We start from the raw sequence: 15,626 nt of genomic DNA, 5'->3' as shown, positions 1-15,626 counted from the left end.
TTGGTTGTTTTAAGTGATTTGTAATCTCAGTTTGTATTCTTTTTCTCTATTAGTGAAAACCCCATACTCTTCTTGCCTCGTGGACGTAGGCAACATGCCGAACCACGTAAAATTCGTTTGTTTGTGTTTGTACCGTTATCTTGGATTGTTTAGCCTTTTATCTCGAGTTTGGTTTGGTTCCTCGAAGCAAAACAATTTGGCCGCCGCGCACAACAAATGGTATCAGAGCTCGGGCTACGCTTGGGCTATTTGGAGGAGTAGATCGCTTTGGAAGTTCGTCTAGGGCTTTAGTTGATGATAAAAAAGGTGAGATTTTTACTATTGTTGATCTTGTCTACCATCGTGTGGGGGTGAGATTTTTCGGAGGCTTTTATTAGGGTTCCAATTGGAGGTAAAAATCTCTCTTTTCAGTTTGGATTTATTCTTCGTTTGTTCTGCATTGGTTTGTTGGTGCTTTTGAGATAGATGACCGAGTAAGAAGGAGTTGTTGATGGTACTTCTGACGTGAAAACCGTCCAAAGTTTGAATATCCATTCTATAAAGATAGGCATAGAGAAGTTTAATGGCACAAATAATTTTGGTCTTTGGTGATGCGAAATCTTGGATACGCTCAATGCACAAAATTTGGAGGATACATTGGAGTTGGACGGGAAACCGGACGACATTAAGGAAAAGGTTTGGAAGAAGATGAATAGAACGGCGTGTGGTGTGATTAGATCTTATTTGACTCAAGATTTAAAATATGATGTGATCAATAAGACTTCGGCTAAGAAGATTTGGGATATCCTTGATGGTAAGTATTTGACCAAAAGTGTAGAGAACCGCTTGCATTTGAAGAGGAGATTTTACTGTTGAATATCATATCTCCAAGATATTATTTTGATGATAACAATTTATACTATATGTGTTATACAAATACACTAACATTTAAATGCAGCTTTCAATATCAAATATGAACAAGTGCAAGATGAATTTAAGGCATTATGAAGTAAAGAAGATGAAGAACATATACATCAATATAATTTTTCTTTACTTAGAAATATTGTACAAGCAATGATCACTCACACACACACATAGAGATTAGTACACAGTAACATAGGCTTAGTGTGTTGGTTAACAATAGAAATCTCCTATGTTAATCATTAGAGTATTTAGTTAATCATTGAGTCTAAAAATATTTCATACATAACATTTTCACCCCTTAATAGTCGACTAATTAGTAATTAGAATAGTAGTCGACTACTGAAGTCTAACACCGAAATATAAGTTTCTGTAAAACTACAGAGTAGTCGACTTCTAAGCTTTGAGTTTTGATTTACAGAACTTCTGTTTTACAGAATAGTCGACTACAAGTAACTATAGTCGACTATTGAGCATTGAAATCTATATTATAGAACATCTGTTTTACAGAGTAGTCGACTACTAAGGATTATAACCGACTACTCAACTTCAATTTTTGATATTAGACATCATTTCTTACGTGATCATGTGCTTAAAGGTGATATTTCAATAGAATTTATACCTACTGATAAACAAATAGCAGATATATTAACAAAACCTTTAAAAAAAGAAATTCATGTTAAATTAAGAAGGGAATTAGGTATATGTTCAATTGAAGATTTAAATTAAAGTTTTAAAACAAATACATATGCATACACACCCTTTATAGTCGACTAATTTGACCTATAGTCGACTACATGCACAAGCATTGCATATAAAATGTTCTGTAAATTGCAGTGTAATCGACTAATTTGACTTATAGTCGACTACTCTGTGTTAAAATCTAAAATCAACTTTCTGTCGATTACAGTTTAGTCGATACTTTCCTTAATAGTCGACTACTTAAAACAAATTTTACATATTTTTAGTTTGTCACGCCCCCGCTTCCCAAAAGATCCGGGAATCGGAACGTGAACAAGCCCGCGACGTATTAGATTAAGGAGAATAAATAAAATAAACTTTTCTCCTCAACCTAATACGCTAAGCGTCAAAAAATAAATATAATGCGAAGTCACAGGTTCCCGATCACAGTAGCGAGAATATAATGAACAACACAGAATAAAATAATACATATCACAAATGATTATCATCCAAGACATAATATTCGGGTCAACATGCCCTTATACAAAATTGAACAATGAATACTGAAGAAATGTAAACTACATCGTTCAAGCAGGAATAGAAAGAACTACAAAGGTAAACTGGAACCATCAACTAATAAATGAAAAGAACGGGCTTCGACTCCTTCTGCTCCATCTACAAGGCACTCCTGTTGAGAATCCTCTGGCTCCTGCTAAACCTGTTCTTCCTCTAAGTCTGACGTACACCAGAGAAAACAGGTGTACGTCAGCGTACATGGTACATAGTAAGATCCTACAAAACAAATAGAGCGAACGAAAACCCAAACGGAAAACGATACAACAATAGAAATGATAAAAGAACGTGCAACTGAAAATCCAACAATCAACATGCGAAAACACTACTAAAATATGATAAACATAAATCCAACTACCTACGATAACCGGGTCAAGTACTAGCCATCCTAAAACTTACCGGTCCACCTCTCACATATAGTCAACGCTCATATCAATGGATAACTGACTGTTCACAAATCTCCTACGTGCATCCAATCCCGCTACACATGCGGCCAGAGGACTACACGTAAACTATTTTCTGTCTGGTCCGAACTCAAGCAAAACTCGAGTGACGAAACGATTCCACTGACTAAAGTTATGTACACACTTCACTTTAGCCCTGCAAAACAACCCCAGTGGCGACACCAACCACTGGCGCGAGCCTGGACGATACATCAACAGTCTTATCTGATCACATGAACATGGACTTTCCCATCCCAACTCTCTTGTATTTTCTAAATCAACCATAATCCTCATTGAAACTCGGGTTCACCACCTAACTCAGTCAACGTACACACATGTGTCACTAAATCTTGTTCATGACGCATAAGACCACTAAGTCATGAACTACTAATGGTTCTCAATCAAAACAATGAGATAATAAATAAAACTAATTTCATACCACAACATCATGGCATATCGAATACAGCAAAATATTCATAAAACATGAAATGTAATCATGAACAACATCTATGTAATTCAGAAAATAATTCATTTTATAAAATAATTTCTTTTAAAATTATTTCTCATTATAATAATCCAAAATATTCTCTTTTCCAGAATAAACTCTTTAAATTATTTTCTCATATACTAATTCAACATAAACCCTTTTTCAAAATAATTTCTTTTAAATAATCACTTATTCCAAAATAAACTCTTTTAAATAATTCTAAAAAAAATTCTTTAAGTATTCTTTTCAATATCCTCTCTTCCAAAATAAATTATGTTCTCATAATAGTTTAACAATTCAAAATAACCCATTTTTCTAAAATAAATTATTTTAATTTATCTATTTTAATAATTATTCAAAACCAATTCCTTTTCCAAATAATCCCTTTGCTCATCATAATAATTCTAAAACATCTCAAAATAATCACTTTTACACAAAATAATTATTCCTTTAAATTACTTATCATAATATCATTATTAATATTAATCATCCACAAGCCCCCGTAGATAATATCAATATTCATATGATAACATAATCAAATCACAGTCAGATCAAAGCATGTAATTAATTCATATTATATCTAAAAAAAATAAAGCGACGAGTCAAAGAGAAAGGGATCTTGCATATGGGTTTCATCGAACGAGTCGATGTCGACGTGCGAGTCAGATCTGGCGCAGGCAGCGGGGGAGACGGGGCTGCTGGTTTGGCGTGGCGACGACGGGCTCGAGAGGGGGTTCGACGGTGGGTGTCGGGCTGTGCACGGTGAGAGGATCTAGTTCCTCTGTTGAACCTGGAATTGCTATGTCTAGCCATGGCTAGCTCAAAATTACACTAATGACAGGGAATTTGTGAAGAAGATAGTGAGGATTGAGAAAATAAGAACAGAAAAGAGATTGAAGATAAAACTGAGAAGAAGAAAACAATTCTTATTCCTTCATAATGTTTTTAATATTACAACTTCTCTTTTTATACCCTCTTTGATACCCTACTCCACACTGATTCATTACAGGTTATATGTGCACGTGCACAAACAGTAAAAACAGATTACAAACAGAATTAACTACTAACAAACAGACTTAACTAACTAACAACTTGTAACTGTCTAACTGAACTCTGCATCCCCTTGTCATAAGCACATGCCATGGTGTGTCTTTGCACATTACCCCTTCCTCTACACAGATTCAGCTTCAGACCCGCATGTTATCCCAGTGTTGACATGTTTGTGCACAGTCTTCAGCTCTTCGTTCGACTGCAGGTCCTGACAATTCCCTCCACTTAAATTTGACCTTGCCTCAAGGTCAAAAGCAGGAAAACGTTTAACCAAATCCTAGTAAGACTCCCAAGTAGAATCTAATGAAGAGCGCTGCTTCCACTTAATTAAAACCTGGGATATCAAGTGATTACCCTTTACAATAGACCTTCTGTCTAAAATGTGCTCAGGTTCATCAACAATTTCTGAGACATAACTAGGGAAATCATCTTGTAAGATAATGTCAGTACCCACTTTCTTTTTCAACTGGGATACATGGAAAACTGGATGGATATGCGACTGTGTAGGTAAATCCAGTTTGTAAGCAACTTCCCCTATCTTCTCCAAAATTCTATAGGGACCATAATATTTGGGAGATAGTTTATGAGGCTTACTAGAAGAAACAATGATTTGTCTATAAGGTTGGAGTTTTAGAAAAACCCAATCATCTACAGTAAAACTTCTGTAACTCCTGTGTGCATCAGCAAAACGTTTCATATTTTCTGTAGCACTTTTCAGACTATCCTTTAGGAATTTCAGAGTTATATCTCTTGAGAATAAAACTTCATCAACCCGACAGCTCTTAGGGATATAGGAGAGTAAAGAAGGAGGTTGTCTCCCATATACCACCTCAAAAGGAGTAGTCTGTGTAGAACTTTTCCAAGTGGTGTTATACCAAAATTCAGCCAATTAATGTTAACAATTTACTCCATTCACTAGGTTTGTGGCAGCAAAAACACCTCAGATAATTCTCCAAATGTTTGTTAGTAATCTCAGTTTGACCATCTGTCTGAGGATGGTATGCGAAGCTGAATTTTAATTGGCTTCCTTGCAACTTGAACAATTCCTTCCAGAACAAACTAGTAAACAGTGGGTCTCGATCACTCACAATTGATTTGGGTATGCCATGTAATCTGAAAATCCCTTCAAAAAACACCTGAGCCACTGTCTGAGCTGTGTAGGGGTAGGAAAGTGCAAAGAAATGAGCATATTTGGATAGTCTATCAATAACAACAAGGATGGCCGATTTATTTCCACTCTTAGGCAAATGTGTGATGAAGTCCATAGATATTTCTTCCCATATAAATTCTGGTACAGGGAGAGGTTGTAAGAGCCCTGGGGATGCTACATTCTCTCCTTTAGATCTCTGACAAATATCACAAGCCTGTACATAAGCCTGTACATCTTTTTTCATTCCCTTCCAGTAGAAGACTCTCCTCAACCGATGCAAAGTCCTAGTGATTCCAGAGTGGCCTGCAACAGGGCTATCATGATGCTCCTTGAGTAGTATTGTTTTCATGTCTTGAGCATTAGGACTAATCAAGAGTTTGCCCTTATAATAGTACAATCCTGCCTTTTTGCAGTATGTATCAGGTTCTAACCCCCCTTGTAATAATTTGTCATCCAAGTCTGTAAAGAAATGATCCGTAGAGTACATATGTCTGAATTCCTCCAACCATTCACTGTTAATGGTAGACATAGCTGATGTGGCAACAAACAAGTCTTGTGTGTCTTCTACATCTACATGAATTCTGGATAACCCACCTGCAGCCTTGTTCAACCTCCCAGGCTTATACTCTATTGTATAATCATATCCATGTAATTTGGCAAGCCATTTGTTTTGTATACCTGTATGACTTCTTTGTTCAAGCAAATACTTAAGACTTTGATGATTAGTCCTAACAACAAATTTCCTGCCCATTAGGTACTGTTGCCATTTTCTTGTAGATAAAGTGATTGTTAACAGTTCTTTCTCATAAGTAGAGAGGGTGACATTTCTCCCTTTGAGAGCAAAACTGAAGTAGGCTATAGGCCTCTCTTGTTGCATCAACACAGCTCCAACCCCTGAACCTGAAGCATCACATTCTATCACAAAAGCAAGATTAAAATCTGGCATGGCTAAAACCGGGGGATTAGTAAGTGCATGTTTCAGTGCATTGAATGCTTTTTCAGCACCCTCATGCCAAGTAAAAGCTCCCTTCTTCAACAATTGTGTTAAAGGTTGGGCTATTAGCCTAAATCCTTTAATAAATTTCCTGTAGTATCCTGCTAGGCCTAGAAAACCCCACAATCTTTTCAATGTATTGGGTGGTGGCCACTCAACAATAGCAACAATCTTCTTAGGATCCACCCCCACCCCATCTTGTGATACAATATGGCCTAAATATTCCACTTGATTTTGGCCAAAGCTGCACTTAGACAACTTAGCAACTAGTTGATGCTCTGCCATAAGCTGAAACACTTGCTTCAAATGTAATAAATGATCCTGCCATCTCTTGTTGTACACTAGGATGTCATCAAAAAAAAACCAGTACAGACTTCCTTAACAATTTCTGGAAGATATTATTCATTAGAGTCTGAAAAGTTGAGGGAGCATTTGTAAGGCCAAATGACATGACCATAAATTCATAATGTCCACTGTGTGTTCTAAAGGCAGTCTTGGGTATGTCAGCTTCATACATTCTAATCTGATGGTACCCTGACTTCAAGTCTAGCTTGGTAAAAAACTGAGTGCCATTTAATTCATCTAGCAGCTCATCAATAACAGGAATAGGAAACTTATCCTTGATTGTGGATTTGTTAAGAGATCTGTAATCTATACACATTCTCCAACTACCATCATGCTTTTTCACCATTACCACTGGAGATGAAAAAGGGCTATTGCTGGGTCTAATAATCCCCCCTTTTAACATTTCTTCTATCTGTTTTTCAATTTCCTCTTTCAAAAAATGGGCATGTCTATATGGCCTAATACAGACTGGCTTAGTCCCTTCTTCCAATGGAATCTTATGGTCTATATTCCTATGAGGGGGAAGATGATGCGGCTCTTGAAAGACCATCTGAAATTCCTGGATGAGTTGGTGCATGTCAGCAGGTAATTCTTCAGTGGTGATTTGTGTATTAGGTTCCTGCAAGTTTATTGTCACGCCCCGCTTCCCAAAATACCCGGGAATCGGAACGTGAACAAGCCCGCGACGTATTAGATTGAGAAGAAATATACACTATCATTTTTTTTCTTTTCTTTTCTTCTCAATCTAATACGCTAAGCGTCTAGAAATAAATATAATGCGAAGTCACAGGTCCCCGATCACACATAGCAAGAATATAATAGACAAACTCAGAATAAAAATATCATATCACAAATGGAGTAACATCCGAGACATAAAATACGGGTCAAACATACCCTTATACAAATCTGAACAAATGAATACTAAAGAGATACAAAATACACTAATCAAATAGAAATGGAATGTAGTACAAAAGAAAACTAAGGACCAATAGCTAACTTGACTTCTTCTTCTGCTCCATCCGCTAGGCACTCCTGCTGAGAATCCTCTGGCTCCTGATGATTTCCCAGCTGAACCTATTCTTCCTCTAAGTCTGACGTACACCAGAGAAAACAAGTGTACGTCAGGTGCATGGCGCACGGCAAGACCCGACCCCACAAAACAAAAAGAGCGAACAAAAACCCAATGCGAAAACGAAATAACAACAGAAATGATAAAGAAACATGCAACGGAAATCCAATAAAATCAATCAAGTAACAAGACGATCATGCAGCTAGCGATCAGAAATCATCCAAGTCACAAGGTCATACAATAGATGGAATTAATACCTAAAAATCTACAACAAGAGACGTAGTACGTCGAGCGAAATAATCCAAACAAGGAAACCCTCATGTATATACCATATGTCTCGAATTGTAAATAATTAAATATTAATCCCGATCTATGTATGAAAAGAAACACAACTAGCCTATATCTCAGAAGAACTCATAATTAGCCAAGAAACGAATCATGCAACTAGCAATCCTATACAGGTCACTGGTTCACATCTCACACAGAGTCAAAGTTCATATTATCGGATATCTGGTTAACCACATCTCACTAGTACCTCAGACCCGCCCCAGTACGAAACGATTCACTGGTGCGTGCCTGGAAATAATCAATAATCACAATACCACTGCTCCTCAGACCCACCCCAGTGCGAAACGATTCACTGGTGCGAGCCTAGAAATAAACAATAATCTCAATATCACCGTTCCTCAGACCCACCCCAGTGCGAAACGATTCACTAGTGCGAGCCTGGAATAACAATACACATCCGATCACTGCTCCTCAGACTCACCCCAGTGCGAAACGATTCACTGGTGCGAGCCTGGAAATAAACCTTTTACTAAAATAACTTCTTTAAAAAAATATTTATCATTCTAAAATAATTTCCTTCCACGACAAAAAATTCTAAAAATATTATAATTAATCTAAAATAATTCTGTTACCCAAAATAAGTTCTTTAACTTATTATATCGGTTCTGAAAATACTATTTATCACATAATTTCTATCCATTCAATATTATTAATCAAACCCGCACAAATAATAAAAATTATAAATTAACATAAACAGATAATTCACCAATTCATCAACAAGCCCACGCAGGTACTAATAATTCATAGTCTAATTTATGCAACTAATTAACAATAGATATAAATAGGAATTGACGAGTCAAAAGGAAGCGAGATCTTGCCTGCGAGGCCAATGGGGCCTGTCGACGATACGACGGCGCCGATGCGGGTGTTGTCCGACGGATCTGAAAGGAGGGCAGCGGGGAAGGCGACGGCGTGCTCGGGTTGGCGGGGCTGTCGACGGCAGCGACAACAGCGACGAGTGGAGGATTTGGCGACGGATCTGGATGGTGACGACGAGGTGGCGGCAGCGGGCTCGACGCGGACAGCGGAGGTGACTGGCGGCGCGTCGGGGGCCGGCAGCGGCTGGTGGCCGCGATGAAACGTCGGAGGCGAACTCCGACAGGGTGCGGGGCGTGGTCGGGTTCGGTGCTTGAGGAGGAGGAAGAAGAAGAAGAAGAGGGGGTGGTTTTCTTGGAGATGAAGAGAATAATTGGAGAGAGAGGGCATGGAATTAAAAATGAAGAGGAGGTGAGCTGTCGAATTGTGAGAGGGAGAGAGAAAAAGGAAAGAGAGAGAGTACGGGTGAAATTGAAGAGAGAAAATCAAGTGAGTAAAAATGGAATGAGTTAAACGAGTGATTATGGAATTGATTGTGAGGGATTATGGAAAGAATTCAAATGAGAGAGAATTAAGGGAGAAAAGATTATGGAAAATATTTACATAAAATTCAGAATAAGAATTATATTAATAATTTATTAATAACCAAGAAAAATATTTATATTTATATTTATATGTTACTGTACTATGCTCAGGTTATATCAATAATAACAAAGTCATTAATAATGTCAGTGACCAAATATTTATATATATATATATAATTTTTTTTAGTAAACTATAAATTAATATTTAGCAGAACTAATAAATACAAGACTATATATTTTATTTATTTATTTATTCATTTATTTATTTTGAAAACTCAGAAAATTCCAGAAATTAGGAAAAATATTAATAGAATATAATATAATATTTTAAATACTAGAAAATACGTATCGAAAAATTACGGTTGTTACATCTATACTACATAGTTGAATTAAGTACCCTTCCCCTTGATCTCTGAAGGATTTTATCAATATGTTTTGCACTGAACACCTGTAATTCTTCTGGAACTATTCTCTGTAATGTTCTCTTTACACCCTCACTCATGAAGGTTACCTGTAACTTCTTGAAATTCAAGGTGATATCCTCTAATGTTTTCATCCAGTCTGCCCCCAATATAATCTGGCTGCCCCCCATAGGCATTACCAGCAAATCAACATGAATTTTCACCCCTTGGCAGTCCAGCAACACTTCTTGACACACCCCATCTCCTTTGATTAATTCTCCACTAGCCACCAACACATTAAACATGTTAGATTCAGTCACTGTCAGTCCTAGTTTCTTAACCAGTTTGGCATTGATAAAATTGTGAGTTGATCCAGAATCTATTAGAATACTGATGACCTGATGTTTATAATAACCTACCACCCTAATGGTATGAGAGGCATTAATTCCACTCAGAGCTTGTACTGAAATGGAAGGGGCTCCTTTGACCAGGCTTGCAGCTAACTCTATGGCCAGAGGATCTTCTTGATCTTTGTCACAGCTATCTTCACCTTCAGTTGCACCCCCTTCCAAAATTCCTTCTAAAATAAACAATTGCTTCCCCTTGCATTGATGCCCTCTATGCCATTTTTCATCACAAGTGAAGCATAGATTCTGACTCCTCCTTCTTTGTATCTCATCAGGGGTCATTTTCTTAAATTGAGGAAATGGTCGAGAGCTGTCTTTAGTTGAAGGGTTAAAGGGGGAGTTCATTGAAGAACCTCCTGAATTGTAATTACTCCAGTTGCCTCTGGGTTTCTTGTTATTTCTTTGTTTATCCTCAAACAATTTAGCTAAGGATACTGCTCCTCTTAGAGAATTAGGCCTTGCAGCTGCCACTTCATACCTCAATTCATCCTTGAGTCCACCAATAAATCATTCTAGGATGTGTTGTCTAGAAGGTTGTTCATCCAATAAACCCAGAGTTTGTTCAAACCTTCCTAAGTACTCTCTAATGGTTGAAGTTTGCTTCATGGTAGAAAAGGCATCATATGATCTTGATAATTCACTAGGTCCAAATCTGGTCATTAATTCTTCTTTAAAAACAACCCAGTAATAGTAATCATCAAGATTCCTAGTGAGCCATCTATACCATTGTAAGGCTTCATCCCTTAAGTAGAATGAACAAACCTTGACCCATTCATCATCTTTAATATCATAATATTCAAAGATCTGTTCAGTCTGTTCTATCCAAGCTATAACATTCTCAGATCCAGAGAAAGAAGGAAAATCCAAACGTAGAGACTTTGGTTGAATAAGTGTTTGATTGCTAAAGAAAGAATTTCTTTGAGTTGAAGAATTACCAAAGCTGTTAGAAGGTGGGAATTCCCCAGTGAATTCAGCAATCCTTCGATGTGGAGGGAGATATCCAATACTGTGACCACTCCTGCTAGACTCGCCAGCTCCTGTCAATGATTTTTCCCTATTCCCTCTTGATTCAGTACCCAGAACTCCTTGATTAGGGTTCTTGAGGTTCTTTATCTCCTGCATCATAAACTCCATTTTGGAGGAGATATCACTCATCTGTGCTGAGAGTTTTTGATTGAGTGATTCCTGTTGTTGACTAAAGGAGCTGTTTCGCAGAACAACATCCTCTAATCGAGCCATTCTCTCATCGGAAGCAACCTCTTCAGCCTCAGTTTCTTCCTGATCGTTCAATAATCCATCAGCGCTAACTTCAGTTTCTTGTTGCTCTGATACCAATTGAGAGGATCTAGTTCCTCTGTTGAACCTGGAATTGCTATGTCTAGCCATGGCTAGCTCAAAATTACATTAATGACATGGAATTTGTGAAGAAGATAGTGAGGATTGAGAAAATAAGAACAGAAAAGAGATTGAAGATGAAACTGAGAAGAAGAAAACAATTCTTATTCCTTCATAATGTTTTCAATATACAACTTCTCTTTTTATACCCTCTTCGATACCCTACTCCACACTGATTCATTACAGGTTATATGTGCACGTGCACAAATAGTAAAAACAGATTACAAACAGAATTAACTACTAACAAACAGACTTAACTAACTAACAACTTGTAACTGTCTAACTGAACTCTGCATCCCCTTGTCATAAGCACATGCCATGGTGTGTCTTTGCACATTACCCCTTCCTCTACACAGATTCAGCTTCAGACCCGCATGTTATCCCAGTGTTGACATGTTTGTGCACAGTCTTGAGCTCTTCGTTCGACTGTAGGTCTTGACACACGGCGTCGACGGGCTGTGCACGGTGTCGATGGCGACGAGGAGGGCAGCGGGGTTTGAGGAGGAGCGGGGGTTGTTCGGAGGCAGGCGGGTCGGGGAGGAGAGGGCGCGGGAGATGGGACTGTGGTGCTGACAGCGGAGTGCCGGAGTGTGCGAAGTGCGGACGGTGGTTCTGGCGGCGTCCAGGCGAGGCGGGACGGTGGGGGTAGATAAGAGGTGGTCAGGCGGTGGCCTGGCTGTGGGTAAAGAGAGCGGAGCCGGCGCTCGGGGGATCCTGGCGGCGTAGGGTAGGCGGAGGTTGGTGTCATCGATGCGGGTGCTCGGCAGCGGCTGCAAGGCAGGAGCAGTGGTGACCGGAGTTGGGCGAGCTCAGAGGATGGCGCGCGAGCTTGGGGTCGCGGCGTCGAGCTGCAGCGAAGTCTGAGGAGGAAGCCGAGGGCGAAGAGATCTGGAGGAGAGGGCGGGTCTGCTTCGGAGGTGAAGAAGAGGACGGAGATGCGGGAGGTTTGGGGCGCGGCGCAAGGGTATGGCTGAGAGGCAGGACGGTGGTCGTCTGTTGCGTCAGAAGCGGGAGAGAGAGAAAACGGGAGAATGCAGCGGCGGCGATGTATTGTGAGTCTGGAGAAGAAGGGAAGAGAAAGAAAACGATATATCTCTCATTATATATATAATATATATATATATATATATATATATATTAATATATTATATATATATATATATATATAATATATTATATATGATCATAGTATATATATGAGATTAATTGGGTATCCTGTCAGTAAGGGATATTCCTCCTTGCCGCCTCTAAAATCACATGATTAGAGCCAAGCATTATGGGATGATCCGCTTCCGTTGAACTTGATCTACATTATTCATAACCCCACACACCAAGTTTGGCGCGTGAATCCATTCGTCGTTTGAACCCTCCACTCGAGAGCCATGTGAAAAGTCTATTCATTCAAACCGTTAAACATTGATACGAGTGAATGAGGAGGTTTAACCGACGACGGGTTCACCGCCAAACTTGGGTGTTGGGGTTTTTAGAATATGTAGATCAAGTTCACGGAGCGGATCATCCATAAATGTCCGCTCAATCATGTGATTTAGTAAAGGCCGTCAAGGAGAAAATCCCCTCCTATGACAAGCATACTATATATATATATACATCATACAATAATATAATATATATTCAATAATATATAATATATCATTATATAATATATATATATATATATATATACTATATATATTATATATAATATATATATTATATATATATATATATATATATATATATATATATATATATAATAGTATAAACATATATTAATAAAGGAAATTAGGGTTTTAAAAAAATAATTAAAAATAATAATAACTGTGAAATAAATTAAATAATTATGTGAAAATTATCTGCACATCAAAACATACCAGTTGTAGTATTACAACCGATAATACGTAACAGTAGAAATAATACTATAAATTGCACAATTAAACAAGAATAATTAATAAAAATATAATTACTTATATTAAAAATTAAATAATTATGGGATGATTATCCACATAGTAAAACGTACTAGTCGTACTAATACGATCGTTAATATGCAACAGTAGAAATAATACAACAAATTATACAAATAATACATAATTAATAATACAACGTATTATATGAAAATATACGTAATAATAATAATAATAATATCACGTATTATTTAAAATGATACGTAATAGTATCGATAACACAAAGGATAAATTCTAGAAATTTTTACTGCACTAAATAAGTTTATAAATATTTAAATCATTTAAATAAATATAACTTTAAATCATAGAAAATTGTAGAAATTCTAAAAAATATAAATACTCTTTTAAAAATCATAATTAAATATTTTGAAATACTAGAAAATTATTTTAACTAGTATCCAAATTCATGGTCCTTATACAGATTTCAAGCTTTTTGGACTTTTACCTATCAAACCCACAACCCAATACCCGTTTCACTTAAGTAAATTTCTTCTCAACTATTCAACATCTATCTGATCAAATCATAGCTCCATATCACATTTTATCTAGATCAAATCTTAACCACACATTTGATTTCTTATTTAATCATGACCATTTAATTTTTTACCTTATAACAAAACCATCCTAATCTCCAAATCTTCATTCAGAACCGATCCCTCTCCTTCCCCATTTCTAAACCCATGATCTCCAGTTTAGGGTTTCTTCAAATCAATCTCGCTTCAAACCGATTCCTTGTTTTCCAAGCCTGTGTCAAAACAGAGTAGTCGACTACAATCATTTATAGCCGACTACTTCTAGGGTTTCTTCTGTTTGGATAAGTTCATCAATCATTTTTTTATTTTCTTCAAGTTCTCTTTTACTGATTTATCATGTCTAGGGCTAAGAAATCTAAACAAATTCATACCAATTATAATGATGAAATCATCATATATTTAAAAAGTCCTGATTTACTTGAAGAATTTGACAAAATATCCACATTTGAAGTTCTTCCAGGACGATTTGTGAAATTTAATGATTTTATCCCATGGAATTTTGGATCATACTTTGAAAATATGGGGTTGCTTGAATTATTCTCTGCTGAAAATAGAAAACCCACATATCCATTTTTAGTTCAACTATTCTTTACTAATATAGAACGTGTGGGAACTATAAGTGGAACTGAAAAGCTTAAAACTTTTGTCAAATGAGTAGAAATTGAATTGACTTCTAAGTCAATTGGAAATTTTTTTAACATTCCTTTCCGAGGAGTCTCTCTTAGGTCAATCAGAATGAATGATTCAGATTTACTATCCAATCATATTTTTCTTCCTGGTTATGGTAAACCATTAAATAATTCAAATAAGCTTCGTCTAATTACTCGTTTCATTGCCCGAATCTTAGCCTATAACTTGTTTCCAAAAACTTGGAGTTTTTATTTCATTTTCCTAGATTTAGCAAAAGTATTATATTCTATAATGGGGAATATCCAAGTTAATTGGGCTGAAGTTTATTATGACAATCTTCTGAATATACCAAAAGGATTTCTTTCTTATGGTACCTTTTTAACGAAAATCTTTGATAAATTTTATGTTGATCTTGAGTCTGAAAATTCTGCCGTTCGTTCCATTGAGTTCTTTGACTCTAATGCCTTAACTAGGATGAAACTAACTAATTTTGAAATTCATGATTAATGCGGCATAATTATGTACCAAAATTGCAAGTGCACAATTGATCAAGTTATAGTATAAAAAGTTATCGATCCCACGAGGAAGGTGATTTTAAGAGATTATTAGAATTGGTTCTTATGTTTTGTGCATGACAAAATAGGATTAAAGAATAAGTGTGATTGTGATGAGTGATTGTTGTGAATATATGTAAGAGACAATAAATTGAATTTTAGAGAAAAGAAATAAGAATCAAAGAATAAATGAAATCATAAGGCAAGAAAGAGGAATGAATAAAATCAAGGAATAAAATCAAGAATGAAAAGAAAATTCAAGAAAGTCAAGATGGAGGTTTCAATTTAAGATATGAGAAATCTAG

This window comes from Asparagus officinalis, chromosome 5 (assembly GCF_001876935.1).
Source record: "Asparagus officinalis chromosome 5, Aspof.V1, whole genome shotgun sequence".
Lineage (NCBI taxonomy): Eukaryota > Viridiplantae > Streptophyta > Magnoliopsida > Asparagales > Asparagaceae > Asparagus > Asparagus officinalis.
Note: the sequence above shows the minus strand (reverse complement) of the source record.